Source organism: Rutidosis leptorrhynchoides, chromosome 1 (assembly GCF_046630445.1).
Source record: "Rutidosis leptorrhynchoides isolate AG116_Rl617_1_P2 chromosome 1, CSIRO_AGI_Rlap_v1, whole genome shotgun sequence".
Taxonomy (NCBI): Eukaryota; Viridiplantae; Streptophyta; class Magnoliopsida; order Asterales; family Asteraceae; genus Rutidosis; species Rutidosis leptorrhynchoides.
Genome location: NC_092333.1, coordinates 353984251 through 354004716, shown reverse-complemented (window position 1 = coordinate 354004716; position 20466 = coordinate 353984251).

Genomic DNA, 20466 nt, shown 5'->3' with positions numbered 1-20466 from the left:
CATCATAAATATCTTCGATATTTCTGAGGATATTTTCATAAATATTCTTATCCTAAATTATATACCTCTTCGTGCTCCCTGTGTTTCGTTATATTGGAAACTTCTGTAAAAATCTAAGTTTAATTTATGAATGAATTCTGGAGAAATGTAAAGGAATTGAAGCATGAGTTAGTATAATATAATGACACTTGATCAACGTGATTATATTACAGTAAGTCATGCTGAGTTTCTAATGAAACATGATGATTCACAGATCATAACGTCATCATGTACCATGTTACACGACTCTTACATTCGATTTAATTTCTAGACATATCGAGAACATAACTTTCTTGATAGTTCTATATTTTCCGTGATGTCTGGTAATTTAACAAATCAAATCATGCTATTACAATTTCTTTCTTAGAACATTAACTATGTTCATTCGAGACTTTATATTTACGAATTTAGTACCATTATTCTCTTGACTTAAAGTCGAGAAGAGAAAACTAAAAATGATGGAACTCCAAAATATAAAGGAAATGAAGACGGTGGATTTATAGTAAAATATTTGACAGAGCAATCGAAACATATTATTGCATTTAATCAAAGAGGATCTTAATTTTCTTATTTATCGAAGAATCAAATCTTATATAGATTTCAAAGATTATCTCTAAATTCCTTAAATCCCGGAAATCTACTGTGACTACGTCAAAAGTTAAATCTCAATCTCAATCTTTTGTGATAGCTTCATTCGTAGTTTTCGAATAATCGAATTGTTCTATCCATATTACTCAATGGTGATAAAACACTATTTATCAACTCATATTTGTCATGAAAACATTTTTTTATTGTTAGCCATGACCACCTCATTCAAATTTCGGGACTAAATTTCTTTAAGGGGTAGGTAATGTGACGACCCGGGAATTTTCGACCAAATTTAAACTTAATCTTTAGATGATTCAGCTACGATAAGCAAGGTCTGTAATGTTGAGTCTCAAAAATTTTGAACTGTTCAATTGACCACCGACCATTCCCGATGATTCACGAACAACTATTTGTAAATAGATATGTACATATTTAATTATATATATATATATATATATATATATATATATATATATATATATATATATATTAAAATTTGTACGTGGATAAATTTATAATGATGTATATCTCGTTTGTTCCTTGCTATAATACATATCACGGACGGATGTAAACAACTCCGAATGAAAAAGATTAGAAAACATAAAGTAGATGACAGCTGTTAATAATTTTTTTTCTTTCAAACACGTTGGAATATCATATCATATTTATATTCTATATTAAACTGGACAAGTGCTATATATATATTGAATTTTTGTTTGTAAACACTTTAACCTACCTAATTCACATGCATATCTTTGAATTATCAACACTACCTAACTATTTGTGTTTTTCGTTCACCAATCTAATTACTGTTTTTGGATTCGTTACTTTCACTATCTAGTATTCTATATATTTATATAGATAGAGATATAACACCACATATAGGAATACAATTACCCATCACCATTTCCTGCTAGATTATCAATCCTCCACCACCACCTTCACCCTTTCTTCCACCACCATCAGCCACCCTTGATAGCCACCATGGAATCCGTCTTCTATAATCATCAACAAACCATGATTTCAAAGTTGTGTTTCGGTTTTCTGTTTCTATCAATGAAAACCAACCACCACCTACGACCCTCATCATCATCACAATCTATCACCATCCAACCACTACGATCTATATGTTTCTATTTCTGCCAAGCAATCACACCCACAATCGTGTTTATTTTCCTATTTAGAACCATCACACTTCTCTCCCTCTCATTATCTCTCTCTACCCTCACCTTCGTGAAAACAAGAAATAAAACGACACCTACTTTTATTTTTTTCTTTCCGTAATTGAACGAACCAAAACCACCAATTATCACCACAATTAATATCGTAAATGCATATTTTTTTTCCCTTTCTTCTTCTTACTTTCTGATTTGTTCTGCTCGACCAGGAGGGCTGTTGTCACTGTTTACAGCCTCCACGAACCACCACTTTTATCATAAGTGAAACCACCATCGAATAAAACATGTGTGCTGCTAATGCAACCTTTGTATATTTGTTCACGGTTCAAGCCCAACAAAACCAAACGATCACCCTCACCTGAATCACTTCGGACACCACATTTTGCTACTGCCATATTTAATAAACTGCAGTACTATCCCTGGTTCTTCCTTCTGATGTGGATCCATCAAGCCGACACCCACAACCATCGATTTCCTTTTATTCTCTTTTCTTCTATTAGTGCTTTTTCCTACTCCACAACACAAGGGATTAATAATCTATTTAATTACCCACTTGCAAGACTCCTTTTTATGTTTTGAAAATTGAAACTCATTTAAATTATACATTTGGTTGTGATATTTTTGTCGAGCCATGTATCATTTACATTGTAGGGCCGTTAAATTTGAATCCAAACAAAAATGTTGTTGGGCCAAATTGTTGTGAGACTTAATGGGCCGTAACCCAACCTATAAAATTCTGTCGGGCTTCTATGATAAATAAACGATGGGGGATAATGATTAAGAAGTTCTGAAATTGATAATCATGAACGGTTATGAGGATAATTTAGTAGGGATGCTATGATGAAGATAAAAGATAATGATACACTTTCTGTTAAACGATATTACAAAGATGATAATAGTGAAGCTCGATTAAAATGACGATGAGGATCACTCGTGAAGAATGATATGATAGATATGGATAGATATCGATGATGATAGATAATGATGATGATGAAACGAGAATGATGATACAAAAAGAAGATGATCGTTGTCTGTTGTTGATGACATTTAGTAAAAGAAAAATATGAGATTACAGTGGTAATTAATATGATAATTAACTATGATGTTGGCGTTCTAAGAAAACATATTGAAGATAACTTAATCGATTGTTTTCATGATGAGCCAAAAAGATTGGATTAGGAAAAAGGAAAACAGATTGAAACGAGTTATATAGATTTAGGGTAGGAGCATAATCAGAAAAAAGCAAGGACAGTAGAATCGTTTAAGGTGTTTATGGGTTAGCGGGAGGTCGCGGGTTCGAGCTCGGGCCGGGGCATCTAATTGTTTTTAAAAAAAAGCTTGTTACATTAAGGTAGCCATTTTATTATTATTATTATTATTATTATTATTATTATTATTATTATTATTATTATTATTATTATTATTATTATTATTATTATTATTATTGTTATTATTATTATTATTATTATTATTATTATTATTATTATTATTATTATTATTATTATTATTACTATTATTATTATTATTATTATCATTATTATTAATATATTATGTTAATTCTTATTATTATTATTATTATTATTATCAATATAAGTATTATTAATATTATTATTATTATTAGTATCATTATTAAAAAGATTATCATTTTTATCAAAATTATTATTATTACTATCATTATTATTATTTTGACATTAATATTATTATTTTCATATTATCAATATTATTATCATAATAACTATTATTATTATTATTATTATTATTATTATTATTATTATTATTATTATTATTATTGTTATTATTATTATTATTATTATTATAATTATTATTATTATTATTATTATTATTATTATTATTATTATTATTATTATTATTATTATTGTAAAATAAAACAACTTTAGTTATTATTATTATCAATATTATTTTATCAAATAATTATTATGTAACACCCGTTTTTCAGTTACACGTTATTTCGAGCGTCATTCGAAATACGAGGCATGTAAGTGTATATTTGGATCCCAAATAAAGTTGGAGTTGATGTTCTAAAACCTTACCATTGGATAGTAAATCTCATTACGTTTTCAACGATATTTGATTCGTCGAAAACGGAGTTACGGTTTGGAAGTTACGACCAAAACAAGTTCAGTTTCAGACTCAGTTCATTGGGACTCCGTCCAGACTTTGGGACGCCATCCAACAATGAAGGTTAGGACGCCGTCCAAGCTTTTTGGACGCCGTCCAAGAATGAAGGGTGGGACGCCGTCCGGCCATTTTGGATGCCGTCCAAAGTGCCTGACAGGCCAACAGCTGTATTTTAAAGGTTTTAAAAGAGGGTATTTGAGTCTTTTCACTTGGGGGTCGGTTTTGATCCATTAAAATTGATCCACTCTCATTCTTATCCACATTTCACCTTCTCAAACACTCTCATCAAACCCTAGTGAGAGAGAGAGGTTCTAGCGAGAGAGAGTTGGGGATTTGGAGAAGAAGAAGTGAGATTCGGGTCGGGTCTCAAGAGTTAAAGTTGTTCACCTCGTTCACGGCTACGTGGTGGTAGTGTTGGTAAGCTCTAAATCCGAATTTAATTGTTAAGATTCTTGTGTACATTTAGGGTTTGAGCTTGTAATTTGTAAAACCCTTTTAGATGATGAAGAGGGTTTATGGAAACCCACTATTTTGATATTTTGCGGGTTTTGGGTTGGTTAATGATTTAAGCATGTTTAAGGTTTGTAAGTGGGGTATAATCACTAGTATTAGTGATTTTAGGAGTGTTGGAACTTGTAAGACCCATTTGGGGGTAAAATGGGTGAATTTGGGTTATGTTGAGATAAGGAAAACCCTAATAGTTATGATCTAGGGTTTGGCCATGTGAAGTGAAGTTGTAATTGTTAAATTGTGTTGATTATTCACTAATACACTTGTTAATGATGGAAGAATTGTAAATGGGTCACGTTTGGCTAAAATGGTATGTATAAGTGTTGAAATGGGTCAAATGAGTTAAGATTGACCTAATTGGGTAAAATGGGTATGAAATACCCTAAGTTTGTGTTAATTGGTGTTAGTAGACTTACATCACTAGTTTTAGTAATTAAAGATGAGTCTTGGCCATTTATGGGCGGTTTTGGGTGTAAGTGAGTTGTTTAATGCTTTTGGGTCACTAAATGCTTGAGAGTGAGTATTGTGGTTAATTCTATAAGTTGTGTATTAAATGTGTACTTATGTATTAGGTACCTTGCTCGAAGCATACGGAAGTGCTAAATCACCACCGACGTGATAAGGTGAGTGGAATAATTATATGTGTAGGTATATAATGTATCTATTTGTTGTAGCGTGAAATGTGTAGTGTCGAGGTGCTAAGACACCATGTTTCACGTGAAGAGTGTAGCATCGAGGTGTTAAGATGCCACTCGGGTGTAGCATCGAGGTGTTAAGATGCCACCTAGGAGTGTAGTGTCGAGGTGTTAAGACACCACTCCGTAAAATAATGAGTGTTGCATCGAGGTGTTAAGATGCCACTCGGGGTGATGTGCCGAGGTGTTAAGGTGCCATCCTAGGGGTTAGTGGTGCGAGGTGTCAAGTGCCCTAACGGATGTTATGAACACCGTTGGCGTTTTCGCGAGTGCCGTTCCCTTGTACTATTGGTTAACCATGGTTATTTGTGTTGTAGCGTAAGCATATTATATTTGTTCATATTATATATGCTTTTGTTATGCTAGCTTGATTATTGGAGGTTATAGCTTGTAATTGTGATGATAAGCTAATTGTGTTGCTAGCATGTATGCGGTATGTGAGTAAGTGTTTGCAAGTAGGTATATTATATATGTATGTGTATAATTATTGCATTCACTAAGCCTCGGCTTACCCCTCTCGTTGTTTACCTTTTTACAGGTATTGTGTTATTGATGCTAGCTAGTTGTTAGACTAGATGTGTAGGAGCGGTTGGGCTTGATGGGGTAGCTTTCTGATAATTGGACGTGGATGGGGGTTTTGGTAGTCCCCGGGATTATGCTCTTGGTATCGGGTTGGGTTGTAGAGTTCTAATCCGTCTAAAGAGATAAATGGGTCGAAACTGCTACTTTATTTGTAAAACGGGTCATTGTGAGCCCGGGGTTGTAAAACTTGTTTTTATGGTGGAAACATCTTAGTTTTACTTAATATGACATATTGTGAAATTGGTTACGTTTAAAAGTGTCGGGAAGCGGGTTTTCCACTCGCGTGTAAATAAAAACTGATCAGTCCACTTTAGTTCATTTGGACGCCATCCAGAATCATGGGACGCCGTCCTGGTCTTTATCTCTGGACGCCGTCCAGATATTGGGACGCTCTCCAGATACGCTGTCTGACAAAAAAAATTTTTAAGGCGTGTTTTTGGTAAAATGATGTCGGGTTGTTACAAGTGGTATCAGAGCATAGTCTAAGGGAATTAGGTGACCTTGGAGTAGGTGCCTAGTCTTAGACTTATTGGCAGTTGTGCGTTATTTGCAGGACTTGTAGGAATACGGGTCGGATTGAGATTTGTTAGCACCTTAGAGTAGGTGACTAACTAGGACTAGTGCTTGTCCAATGTGGGATTATGTGGGGCCTTATTTCGCGTGTAAATTAGTGCCTTAGATTGCTAGTGCCTAAGGTAAGTAGGTGAACTTGGACGTTGTTTTAGTGATAGTCACCTAGGTTGTAGGTTGACTTGTCGTTGTGGTGTATTTATGTACGTTTATTATTATTGTATATTGGTGTATATATATACAGGTATCTAATTGGTGCGTTGTCTTAGAGATGAATCTATTGGAGAGATTCAAAGGTTTGGCGGTTTTGAGTGATCAAGTTCACGGTAAGGACTTTGGTCATTCGGGTACTAGGAGTTATCGCGTGTTATTTTGTGTGAATGTTGCGTCAGTCCGGGTAAAGTACTTTGCGTGACCATGTGGAAATGGTAAGATACGCATTTGTAATAATGACCGATCACCATTATTACGAAAGTGTATCTTGACACTAAACATGACATGACAAGTACCGAACGGAGGAGACGTGGCATGGTTGGGGTAGAACGGGACGAATTAGGAATCTTTTATTGGTTCCTAGGATATAGTAGTCTCGAGTGATGTGCTTCTTATCACATCAGGTTCTTTGTGAGTCGGGAAGTGTTACGATGGATTCGGTTAGTTAAGTGAGTGAGCCAACTCACAAGTTTGGTGCGTGCTTAGCCACCCTAAGTAGTGGGTGCATTATTGAGATTGTTATTGGTTTTAGTTACCCATCGTAACTAGGATGACCGGTTTACGCTTGCGTGTGTGAGACGAGGACTTGAATTCCGTAATGGAATGCGACAAGTCTAATGATTGTAGTTTTGAGTTACACTCGGTAGAGTGTGTGGGTAGAGAATCATGTTAGGATTCTTGTTGTGATTCGCCTTGGAATTGGCGAATCGAGGAGTCTTCGGGTCGTTAAACTCATGGGAGTGGGACCCGTGTAATGTTGATTGCGTTAGTGTGTTGTAGATTATAGGGCAACATTCCTAATGGAATATCCCTTGTAGTAGTGGTTTTATCGAGATGTAGAAGGGTGTAAGACTTGGTATCCCCGAGCATCTCCTTGTGTTAGATGAAAGGCCTCATTAGGCTATATCGTTTGGCCTTATGGAAATTGCGGGTAGCGTGTGATCGCTAGGAACTTTCGATAAGACAATAAACCTTAAGGTTGTCGGGTAGGTATGACTTCGGGTCATTATTATAGAGAGATGGGTGACATCGGGTGTATGGAACCTAAAGATCGATTTTCTAAAATTCATTTGATTGTGGTGGGAGTCTGCATGACACTGCGTCAGGTGCCTTTTTATACCTGCTAGTGTAATGTTCAACTCCAGTAGTGGTGTGATCACTTTGTGCTTAGGGTGCCCGTGAGATACCCTTGGAAGCATCGGAGATTATAATAGTGATCGACGGGTGATGATAATTCGACGGTTGCGAAAGTCGAAGTTTAAGAGCATTGTGACGAATACTTCTTATGAAGTGACGGGTGAGAGAATCTTGTTGCTCTTAAGTGATAGACGGGTAGAGATGACCGGTGAGCCGGTGACGGACTTAATGGTCGGTTAGTCCGAAGGATATGATGAAGTGTTGACATTGTGGTGGACGCAATTATGGTGTCGGAATTGGTCACTCTTCTCCATGAGAGTGAGCAATTGTTGAAAAAGTTCGTTGCGTGGAAGGGCGGGTGATCTCGACTGAGAATCACGACTAAGTAAGCGGCGTGACATATGCCTAGGCTTAGAGGCATATGTAAGACTTTGGTGGAGTTTGCTTTTCGAACGACTAAGGTAGTTAGTTGTGAATTGTGGTATGAAGGTGCGATTTCATCGCGTGTACGACGTCTCAAGTTATTGTGTCTGTCGGCTCTGAGAGCTTAAAGTGAATTTGCGGTGAATTGATGTTTATGACCGACGGTGACAATGGTCAGGTGTGACGTGGAATTTCAATTCCGCGGGATGTTATCATCTTGGTGGTGAGAATAGGGAGATAAATCCTAAGTGGGGGAGTTTTTACTGTCGCCCGAGGAAAACTCCAGTGGTGTTATGTATAGTGAAATGTCGGAGCGTACCGTGCTAAGCCTCAATAGGTATTCGGAGTTCCTAACGAGGAAGAGTGACGGGTTGCTAATGTTGACTCGAGATCGTGCTTTACGATTGTGAGTTACAACTCTGGAATGTTATGCGTGAAGATTGTGATGATGGGATCGAAGGAAGTGTAAGACTTCCTATGTAAGGTGGTCGTGTAGTGTGCGGTATGAGACCAAATGTGAAGTTTGAGATCCCGGAGTGAGAAAATGAAGTGTCGTTGCGGGTGCTCCCGTAGTGAAAAATCTGGGTTGTCGTGAAACCCGGACAGTATAATTGAATGAGAACGAGTTCGATATCGTGGCGAATATCGTATTTTCCCTGTCGGGAAACGCAATCGTGAAGATTTTCAGTGGATTATTCCACTTATTGGACGAATGTGAGGCGGAGAGTGTTGATTCTGATTGTCTCACATCGAGACACACATATGTTGTTTGTTTGCGAGAGTGTGCTCCCTAGTGATGCGACTGTTAGTTGCATTGAAATGTTGAGACCATCCTTAACGGACGGTCTAGGCAGGAAAGTTCACCCGGCGTGGTGAATATTTTTGTGAGTCGTGTGGCGAATTGCGGAAATTTTGTGATGATGATTCGCCGTTGACGGGATTTTGGTATACGAATAGCTTCTATTCTAGTACTAGGAAGCCGTATTGTATGGTTCAGAGGAGAAACCCTATGACGATGTGTTGATGCTTCGTCTAATTCGTGGTGTATTATTTTTGTCCTGGATTAATCTAGTGACGGATTGGTCGTGTGCGGATTGACTGATTGAGTGATATGGTTATGGACGTAGCTTGTGGCGAGTTGTAGCCGAGAGAACTTGAAGGTATATGTAGTGATTTTCGTATTTTCCTAAATGGAAATTCTGGACGTTGAGGGTATGAGATATCGTTTATTGCGGTAGTGCACGCTAGTGATTATTAGCGTGTGGTTAGATCTTCGAATTTGTAGAAGATGTTATGGATGTCGGGCTTAGTTGTGTTTCGTAAGATCGTGAGGCGTGACGACGATGTTTATCGGCAAATTGTTCTACTCTTAGGATGATTGTGAAGTGTATGGTATGAGTTTGGATACTCGGCGTAGGAGCAACGGTTACAGTTGTTTCGACTAGTGGGTTGATTACCCAATATTGTTGTATTATGATGCATTAGTGCACGAAGCGAGAGTGCGAATGCAAGTACTACTTGTGTGACTCTGCGTTGGAAGCGGAAATGTTCGTGGGAGAAGTGCTTAACTTCTAGTGTTTGTACAGATCACGAGGACGTGATCCAATTTAAGTGGGGGAGAGTTGTAACACCCGTTTTTCAGTTACACGTTATTTCGAGCGTCATTCGAAATACGAGGCATGTAAGTGTATATTTGGATCCCAAATAAAGTTGGAGTTGATGTTCCAAAACCTTACCATTGGATAGTAAATCTCATTACGTTTCCAACGATATTTGATTCGTCGAAAACGGAGTTACGGTTTGGAAGTTACGACCAAAACAAGTTCAGTTTCAGACTCAGTTCCTTGGGACTCCGTCCAGACTTTGGGACGCCGTCCAACAATGAAGGTTAGGACGCCGTCCAAGCTTTTTGGATGCCGTCCAAGAATGAAGGGTGGGACGCCGTCCGTCCATTTTGGACGCCGTCCAAAGTGCCTGACAGGCCAACAACTGTATTTTAAAGGTTTTAAAAGAGGGTATTTGAGTCTTTTCACTTGGGGGTCGGTTTTGATCAATTAAAACTGATCCACTCTCATTCTTATCCCCATTTCACGTTCTCAAACACTCTCATCAAACCCTAGTGAGAGAGAGAGGTTCTAGCGAGAGAGAGTTGGGGATTTGGAGAAGAAGAAGTGTGATTCGGGTCGGGTCTCAAGAGTTAAAGTTGTTCACCTCGTTCACGGCTACGTGGTGGTAGTGTTGGTAAGCTCTAAATCCGAATTTAATTGTTAAGATTCTTGTGTACAATTAGGGTTTGAGCTTGTAATTTGTAAAACCCTTTTAGATGATGAAGAGGGTTTATGGAAACCAACTATTTTGATATTTTGCGGGTTTTGGGTTGGTTAATGATTTAAGCATGTTTAAGGTTTGTAAGTGGGGTATAATCACTAGTATTAGTGATTTTAGGAGTGTTGGAACTTGTAAGACCCATTTGGGGGTAAAATGGGTGAATTTGGGTTATGTTGAGATAAGGAAAACCCTAATAGCAATGATCTAGGGTTTGGCCATGTGAAGTGAAGTTGTAATTGTTAAATTGTGTTGATTAGTCACTAATACACTTGTTAATGATGGAAGAATTGTAAATGGGTCACGTTTGGCTAAAATGGTATGTATAAGTGTTGAAATGGGTCAAATGAGTTAAGATTGACCTAATTGGGTAAAATGGGTATGAAATACCCTAAGTTTGTGTTAATTGGTGTTAGTAGACTTACATCACTAGTTTTAGTAATTTAAGATGAGTCTTGGCCATTTATGGGCAGTTTTGGGTGTAAGTGAGTTGTTTAATGCTTTTGGGTCACTAAATGCTCGAGAGTGAGTATTGTGGTTAATTCCACAAGTTGTGTATTAAATGTGTACTTATGTATTAGGTACCTTGCTCGAAGCATACGGAAGTGCTAAATCACCACCGACGTGATAAGGTGAGTGGAATAATTATATGTGTAGGTATATAATGTATCTATTTGTTGTAGCATGAAATGTGTAGTGTCGAGGTGCTAAGACACCATGTTTCACGTGAAGAGTGTAGCATCGAGGTGTTAAGATGCCACTCGGGTGTAGCATCGAGGTGTTAAGATGCCACCTAGGAGTGTAGTGTCGAGGTGTTAAGACACCACTCCGTAAAATAATGAGTGTTGCATCGAGGTGTTAAGATGCCACTCGGGGTGATGTGCCGAGGTGTTAAGGTGCCACCCTAGGGGTTAGTGGTGCGAGGTGTTAAGTGCCCTAACGGATGTTATGAACACCGATGGCGTTTTCGCGAGCGCCGTTCCCTTGTACTATTGGTTAACCATGGTTATTTGTGTTGTAGCGTAAGCATATTATATTTGTTCATATTATATATGCTTTTGTTATGCTAGCTTGATTATTGGAAGTTATAGCTTGTAATTGTGATGATAAGCTAATTGTGTTGCTAGCATGTATGCGGTATGTGAGTAAGTGTTTGCAAGTAGGTATATTATATATGTATGTGTATAATTATTGCATTCACTAAGCCTCGGCTTACCCCTCTCGTTGTTTACCTTTTTACAGGTATTGTGTTATTGATGCAAGCTAGTTGTTAGACTAGACGTGCAGGAGCGGTTGGGCGTGATGGGGTAGCTTTCGGATAATTGGACGCGGATGGGGGTTTTGGTAGTCCCCGGGATTATGCTCTTGGTATCGGGTTGGGTTGTAGAGTTCTAATCCGTCTAAAGAGATAAATGGGTCGAAACTGCTACTTTATTTGTAAAACGGGTCATTGTGAGCCCGGGGTTGTAAAACTTGTTTTTATGGTGGAAACATCTTATTTTTACTTAATATGACATATTGTGAAATTGGTTAAGTTTAAAAGTGTCGGGAAGCGGGTTTTCCACTCGCGTGTAAATAAAAACTCATCAGTCCACTTTAGTTCATTTGGACGCCGTCCAGAATCATGGGACGCCGTCCTGGTCTTTATCTCTGGATGCCGTCCAGATATTGGGACGCCGTCCAGATACGCTGTCTGGAAAAAAAAAATTAAGGCGTGTTTTTGGTAAAATGATGTCAGGTTGTTACATATTAGTTATATAAAACTATATTTACTACACATAACATAACTATATTAATACCTTTATAATAAATATTAATAAATATAATTAATAAAGTTATTAATGAAAAATCCAATTAAAATAACAATTAAATCACTAATAATATATAATTTTGTTCGATTACCATTTTATGTGTTAATATATATATAAATGATATAGGTTTGTGAATCCGAGGCCAACCATATACTTGTTCAATGTCGTCCTATGTATTTTTACTACAAAATACAGTATGGTGAGTTTCATTACTCCCTTTTTATATATATTTTTGGGCTGAGAATACATGCGCTGTTTTATAAATGTTTTACGAAATAGGCACAAGTACTAAAACTAATTCTATGTGGGTTTAAACCAGAAATATACCCTTAGCTTGGTAACATTAAACTACTTGTCTATGTACGGTAGGCGCGAATCCTAAAGATAGATCTATTGGGCCTGACAAATCCCATCCTGACTATGGGATGCTTTAGTACTTCGAGGTTATTTTAAACACACCTGATCTGGTGTACTTCAGAGGGTAAAACATGAATGTTAAGGCTTGTTACCGGGTGCCTACAACTTATAGAATACTTTTATACACTTGCGAGTGTACATATATTTATAAACGGAAATCTTGTGGTCTATTAATATATTGAAATGATTGTTACGATAAACCTATGAACTCACCAACCTTTTGGTTGACACTTTTAAGCATGTTTATTCTCAGGTATGAAAGAAATCTTCCGCTGTGCATTTGCTCATTTTAAAGATGTTACTTGGATTCATTCATGGCATATTTAGGTCAGTACCTCGCAATGGGACCAGATGTTGATGACTTCATCCAGATGGATTAGGACGGGTCGTCTCAACTTTGGTCATCTGTTTGCAGATCCAAACCTAGATAGCATTCGACGCACTTCACTTCAAGCTATATTTCGTGCTCGCATAAGACATCTACTTACTTCTTATTCTCCACCATTAAATCTTCATAGAGACGATGAACATGACGATTCAGATCCTCAGAATAGCTATGGGGGGAGACAGGGGTAGATGGAAAATTCATTATTATTGATATTTCCACTAGGGGTGGTGGTATGGGGTCTGATTCAACTTCGCAAGCTAAAACAATCAATGTTAAACCTAAGACGATGCAAAATCATGATGATGTGAATGGGAATGTAGAGTCTGAACAGGTTATTATTTGGATAGTTGAACTAACTGAAGTTGAGAGTGGATCGGTTGATGAGGATTTGAATTTAAGTGACTTCTACTTTGATGAAGAAACTGATGATGATGGATTTGTCATTCTCAGTACATTGTCTTCATTATCTGCTATTCCTGACGATGTAGAGATTGTTGACGAAGAGAATCCTGAACCAATTATTGAAAGTGATGATGAGGAGGATTCTATTGATGAAGACAGTGACTGTCAATATGAAAATCCTAATATAGATGACATCTTTAATCATATAGAAGATGATAATGCTCCAACAGAAAATCCAGCAAATCCTTCTAAACAAACAACACAACCCTCTAATGAAAATGAAACTTCAACTTCAGATGCAACAACTGCAAGTTCCACAAGTAATTTCTGGTTTATGTTCAATAACGGTTTATTCTTCAAGAATCGGGAAAAACGAGTGTAGATGGGAGTTGAACATGATTTTATTACATTGAGAAACACACTCATCAAAGAGAATTCTTATAAGATCTTCCGCATTAACGAAACTCCAATAAGAGAAAGTTTTACTTACATTGGCTCACAACTACTTCCGGCTGGTGAAAAAACATGGTATCATTTTATGTGGAGGAAACATGTTAAAAGAAATGAAGATGAATTATGGTTACAACGAAAACATCTATTAACAGAGGTGTTGGATATTACTCGAGTGGGAGTAGAGATCAGTGTGAAGAAAGACGTCATAAGTCAGTTCCATGTTATAAGAGATGATAAGAAGGAGTACAAGTTCACTGAAGCTGATTTTCAAAATCTTGATATGCTTGACATCATTCACATCTATAACTATCTCACTATTCTTGCCATTCGTCCTTTTGCAAAATATCAAGCTTTAGAAGCGGCGAAGAGATACATGATGGAGATAATAGAACTGATGAGAAAAGAAGACTTTCAGGGACTGGAGGATATGACAATGTTTCAAACATTATTTGAACCCGAAGGGTTTGTATTTGTTAAATCACAGAATGAGAATGTGTTCATCAGAACTAGCGAGTTGAACAAATATTCCGATGGAACACTTAAAGCCGCACTGAAATATCTCAAGTACCGTTAAAGCAAGTTCGATGATGTCGACATGAAAATGAGTCTTGGAGAATTCATCAAACATATCAAAGATCATCTCAAGCTCCATATTCGTATAAGACAGTTTGAGATTCTTCGCAGCCAGAGGAAACGAAGGTTTTTCAAGGAGAAGAATGAATATCCTTTACATGAAGGAGATCCAAGGAAAGCGTGGGGTACGTGGAAACCATCCAAGAAGATTTCTAATAACCAAGTTGAATTCTCTGATCCAGTAAGTACAAGATGGAAAGCCATGTTTGGACCTCTCAAGATCACAAAATAGGATTACATTGTAATTTTCACAATTAACACTAAGGGGGAGATTGCTAGGACCCCAAAGTTAGATAGTTTTATTGTGAAAAAAGCTTATTAGATGGTTCCTTGGAAGAAGGCTATATAAAGAACCTTAATAGTCCTAATTAGATGGCCACTGCATTGTAAACTAGTTTAAGAAGCTGTGGAAAACATTGTACCAAAATTATCTCTAATACCGAATCTATTAACTGTTCACCCGAATCTCATTCTATCTCTTATTTCTTCAATTCTCATCATGATCTGACCTGTCAGACGTTAAGAACTTCGAAGGAGCCAACGATCACAAAGCTACCTTATATCGAGTTGAGTGATATAATGAACTAATGCGTGCTCCATATACTTTGTGAGGGGAGTTTCTCAAGTTTTTCGAGCTTACTAATCAAGGAAAGTGTTGTAGGGGAGTTATATTCTTCAACAACATGAAGTGATGCTACGATGAATGTCAAATGGTTACGCATTTTCGCTATGCAAACTCAAAGACCATTGAAGGTAGATGAATTCCAACTTTAAAGATCTACTTCAATGGCCATGCAAGATTAGTGAGGGGAGCTAGTCAGCAATAGAGTGTTTCTTTCGTGTAATTTTTTATGTTTTTCCTATGGAGTGTTCATTTGAAAGTATGATTACCTCATGAGGGGAGATTGTTAGAACCCTAGAATTAGTCAATCATACTCCCAAGAGGTCCTTTAGATGAGGGCTATATAAAGTACCTAGGATCTCCATAAAAACTAATAATAGCTAATGTACTTCATACAGATCAAGGAAGCCGTGGAATAGAAAATCTCATTTTCTCTCTACTTCCTTGATTCATTTGTGGCTATTCGTTCCTTTCATCGTGTTCATATTGATCTTAGGATCCAACATGCTCTTTTTCACATACATTGCGTTCATAAGTTTCGGTACACCTTTGATCGTAAAAAAGGAATGTCCTTTACTAGAGATAGGTGTTCTTCTCTTCATGACTGGAAGGAACCCTTCTTTTTAGTTGATGCAAACATTATTGGTGATAACGCATTTGAAAATGGTCCATTGTTGATGTTGGTTCTGGGAAAGCTAAACATCTTAAGAAAAAATATCATGATCCTGTCTATGAAATTAGTCAATTTAAATTTCCTCATAGGCCTTTCCCAGAAGGGATAATTGTGCTGGCCAATGTGAGTAGTGAATGGTCATCCTCTAATACTGTTCTAGTACTCATCATGGAAGGTGATGCGCTGACAATGATCATCTTTTTGAGAAGAATCTTGTTGCAGCTTTCACTCGTCAATCGGTTGTGTCTCTTTAGTCATTTCAGGAACAGGCCTTTTGGCTTACATAGAGCGAGACATGTCGCGCGAGTACATCAAAGGTATTAATATTTTTAATTGCAGGGGCCTAAATTCGCACTCACTTTCCTTTAACAAGTAGATATGGTAAGTAAAACTTAGTGTCATCACAAGACTCGGCCAGTTGCGATGAAAAATTAGAGTTATCGTAAATTCAAATCGATTTAATGTTTATTATATTTCTGTGAACATTTTTCTACTTTTTAGCCAACAATAGTTTGATGGTTTGCTTGTAGTATTTCTATATTAATAGTTATAATAATAATACTTGATATTTTTGTGTAGTGATTTTTTGATTTATAAAACTACGTACTTATATATATATATATATATATATATATATATATATATATATATATATATATATATATATATATATATATATATATACATATATATATATATATATACATATATATATATATATATATACATATATATATATATATATATATATATCATCTTTCAAACTATTATAGATTATATCTTCATTGTTTTATATGGTCAAACAGTGAAATCGTAAATTGTTTATTAAGACATGTTGTAAAAATAAAACCCTCCTTAATTGGTCCGGTTCCAATTAAGATGTCACTCTTAATCTTTAAATCAAGAGTGATTATGATTATAGGGTCACTGTTGAATCCCCTACATAATTAAGGATTTAATTATGTCAAAACCACCATCAGCTCTAACGACCTGTCATAATCCATCTGGACGAATACATTACATTTGGTTACATCGCGAGGTAATTGACCTCTATATGATACATTTTACAAACATTGCATTCGTTTTTAAAAGACAAACTTTCTTTACACCGAAAGTTGACGGCATGCATACCATTTCATAATATATCCAACTATAATTGACTTAGTAATAATCTTGATGAACTCGGCGACTCGAATGTAACGTCTTTTGAAATATGTCATGAATGACTCCAAGTAATATCTCTAATATGAGCAAATGCACAGCGGAAGATTTCTTTCATACCTGAGAATAAACATGCTTTCAAGTGTCAACCAAAAAGGTTGGTGAGTTCATTAGTTTATCATAATCATTTATTTTTATCATTTTAATAGACCACGAGATTTTCATTTCCATTTCTCATAAATATACGTCCCATGCATAGAGACAAAAATCATTCATATGGTGAACACCTAGTAATCGACCTTAACAAGATGCATATAGAATATCCTCATCATTCCGGGACAACTTCGGACATGATAAATTTGCCATCATTCCGGGAAAACTTCGGACATGATAAATTCGCCATCATTCCGGGAAAACATCGGACATGATAAATTCGCCATCATTCCGGGAAAACATCGGACATGATAAATTCGCCAACATTCCGGGAAAACATCGGACATGATAAATTCATCATCATTCCGGGAAAACATTGGACATGATAAATTCGCCATCATTCCAGGAAAACATCGGACACGATAAATTCGCCATCATTCCGGGAAAACATCGGACATGATAAATTCGCCATCATTCCGGGAAAACATCGGACATGATAAAAAGGGCACATTCAATTTTGATAATTCAACCATAGAATGTAGTTTCGATTACTTGTGTCTATTTCGTAAAACAGTTATAAAAGCATTTCATGTATTCGCAGTTCAAAATATATTTCAAAAGCATTTAATAAAGCAGTTATAAAAACAGCGCATGTATTCTCAGTCCCAAAAATGTAAAGAGTAAAAGGGAATCAAATGAACTCACAGTACTGTATTTTGTAGTAAAAATACATATGACGACATTGAACAATGCAGGGTTGGCCTTGGATTCACGAACCTATATCATTTTTATATCTATTAATATACATATTTGTAATCAAATAAGTTATATATTAATATATATATTATTGCAATTGGTTATATATATATATATATATATATATATATATATATATATATATATATATATATATATATATATATATATATATATTTATATATGTTTTATATAAGTATTTTAATAACAAATTTCATTGTAATAATAATAATATTAATATTAGTGTTAAAAGTTATAATAATAATAATAACGATGATAAAATAATACTAATTTTGATAAACTCATGATAATTCTTAATAATAATAGTATTAATAATTTCAATAGTAAATTGATAATTTTGTTAAAAATGTTAATTTCAATGGTGATACTGATTTTAACAAAAATTGTAACTTTAACAATAATGATACATTTCAATGGTGATACTCTCAAATCCGTGTTTTTTTTCCAAGACCCAATTTTGCCCGGAGTACATCGGTAATGATAAAATGTTGAAGGAAGACTTCTATCGAACTTTAAATGACAACTATCAAGAGAAGATTAGTGTAACGGTGGTAAAGACTTTTGATGAGTTGTTTGATATAGCCAAAGGCTTTGAGGTGCTCATGTTAAGGAAGAGTGGCTTTACTTTTGGCAAGAGAAAGAATGAAGGTTCGAGCCATTCGAACTTTTCAAACAAAAAGAACAAGAAGGGTTCCGGTAATGTTAGTAGTGGGAAGAAGGGTGCTTCCGTGGATTTTTCTTATTCTTGCTACAATTGTGGAGAAAAGGGTCACATGGCTCGTGAATGTCCGAGTCTATCCTCCGCAAGCAAAATCACTTGTTTTAATTGTGGTAAAGAAGGGCACAAGAGGCCGGAATGTGTAACAACCCTGATTTTTCCGTTACTTTCGTTAACCTTCCATTAGACTATTTAACGGCGATTATTTAACTTTTATGTGTTTATGTGTAATAAATGCGTACTTGATCTTCAGAGAGTTTTAATAATTAATATGGGTTGATATTAATTCAAATAAATATTTCGGATAATGAAATACGATAAAAACGATACGATTTTGATAGTAGCTTTTTGAGCAACGAAACGCTCGGGTTTATTTTAATAATTAATTTTATTAATTATTAACTTTTTAAAATATTTAATTTATTGAGTTTTTAATAAATTAAGCGATTGGTTGCGTTTAACGATCGGGTTAGCGTTCCGGGCCTTCGGTACGACTAAACGACACTTAAAAACGAGCCACAAATACACGAAATTGCAAAGCGAGAGCCCGGGACACCATGGTGGGTCCCAATCGGCCGAACCCCCTCTCCCCACCCCTTTTATGTTTAATTTTTGATAACTTTAGGGACTTATGTGCTAATTGTTTAAACTAGGGTTAGTATAAATACAAGTATTAACACAAATTAGGTATAAACCCTCACTAGAAAAAGAAGTAGTCGACTTCTTCCTCCCTCCCCATACCGTCGACCTCCATCACCACTACCACCATTCAATTTTCACTTTTTGATAAAACCTTGAACACGAAAGTTGTAATTCCCGATCTCCTCTACGCGTTGGTGTATTTAATTTAGCGATCAAAGTTCCCGATCTCCTCTACGCGTTGGTGTATTTAATTTAGCGATCAAAGGTATAATTTCAAAAACCCTAATTCTTGAAATCTGAATTTTATTAAAGTTTCATAGTTATGTTGTCAATTGTTCAAGTCTATACGCGTACGTGTTAATTGTAATCGTTATTTTGATTGTTTGATGCGCTAGGCTTTAAAAACGAATTTGTATTTGTTTGATCAGAAAAATTAAGTTTTTAAAATGTTAATTATTATGTTATAATCAGATTCCTTGCCAAAAACTATTGAGTTTAGGCTTTGGATTCGCTTGATTTCGTTTCCGTATGATTAAGTTATGTCGATTTGAATTATCGTTGTGTTTTTGTTGCTTGATCAGAAATCTGGTATTGATAGAAAAAGAATTGGCATGTGAGACTTATACCACTGGAAATATAATTTAAAAACACTCAAGTTAGACTAGGATATCGTGTCGTTTGCTTATGTATAGCCCGAGATATGCTAGAATTAGTGTAAAAGTAGTTTTATTCAGCACTTACATGAAAATAACCTTGTATGATAAATTGTGCTAACTTCTGTGATTAAAGCTTTGCATATTTGAAAATTAGACAAAAATTAATTCATCTTTCATGTAGATATCATAGGTTAATTGTATCTAGATCTTCGGATAATCGTATGCGAATGTGACTAACTAAATGAGAATTGAATCTGTAAATTGAACACGGTTTTGTACTTTGTGAATTTTGTATATTGTTTGGACGTGTATGCTTCTGGAAAATGAAACTTAACATGATATTTGACTTATTGTTAGTTTATGTCAATCTCTGAAACCTTATGTATTGGGCACAATAGAGCCATACTTTATGTGAATTCTGATTTGAGCTGAAAACTGAATGTTCAACTTGCACGAATAAACTGTACCAATTGGCTAAACAAAAGTTGCTATATTTTTTATATGTGTTACTTTGATTTGTCCTTGAATTATGGCCACTAGTATTGTATCAATTGCATGTTC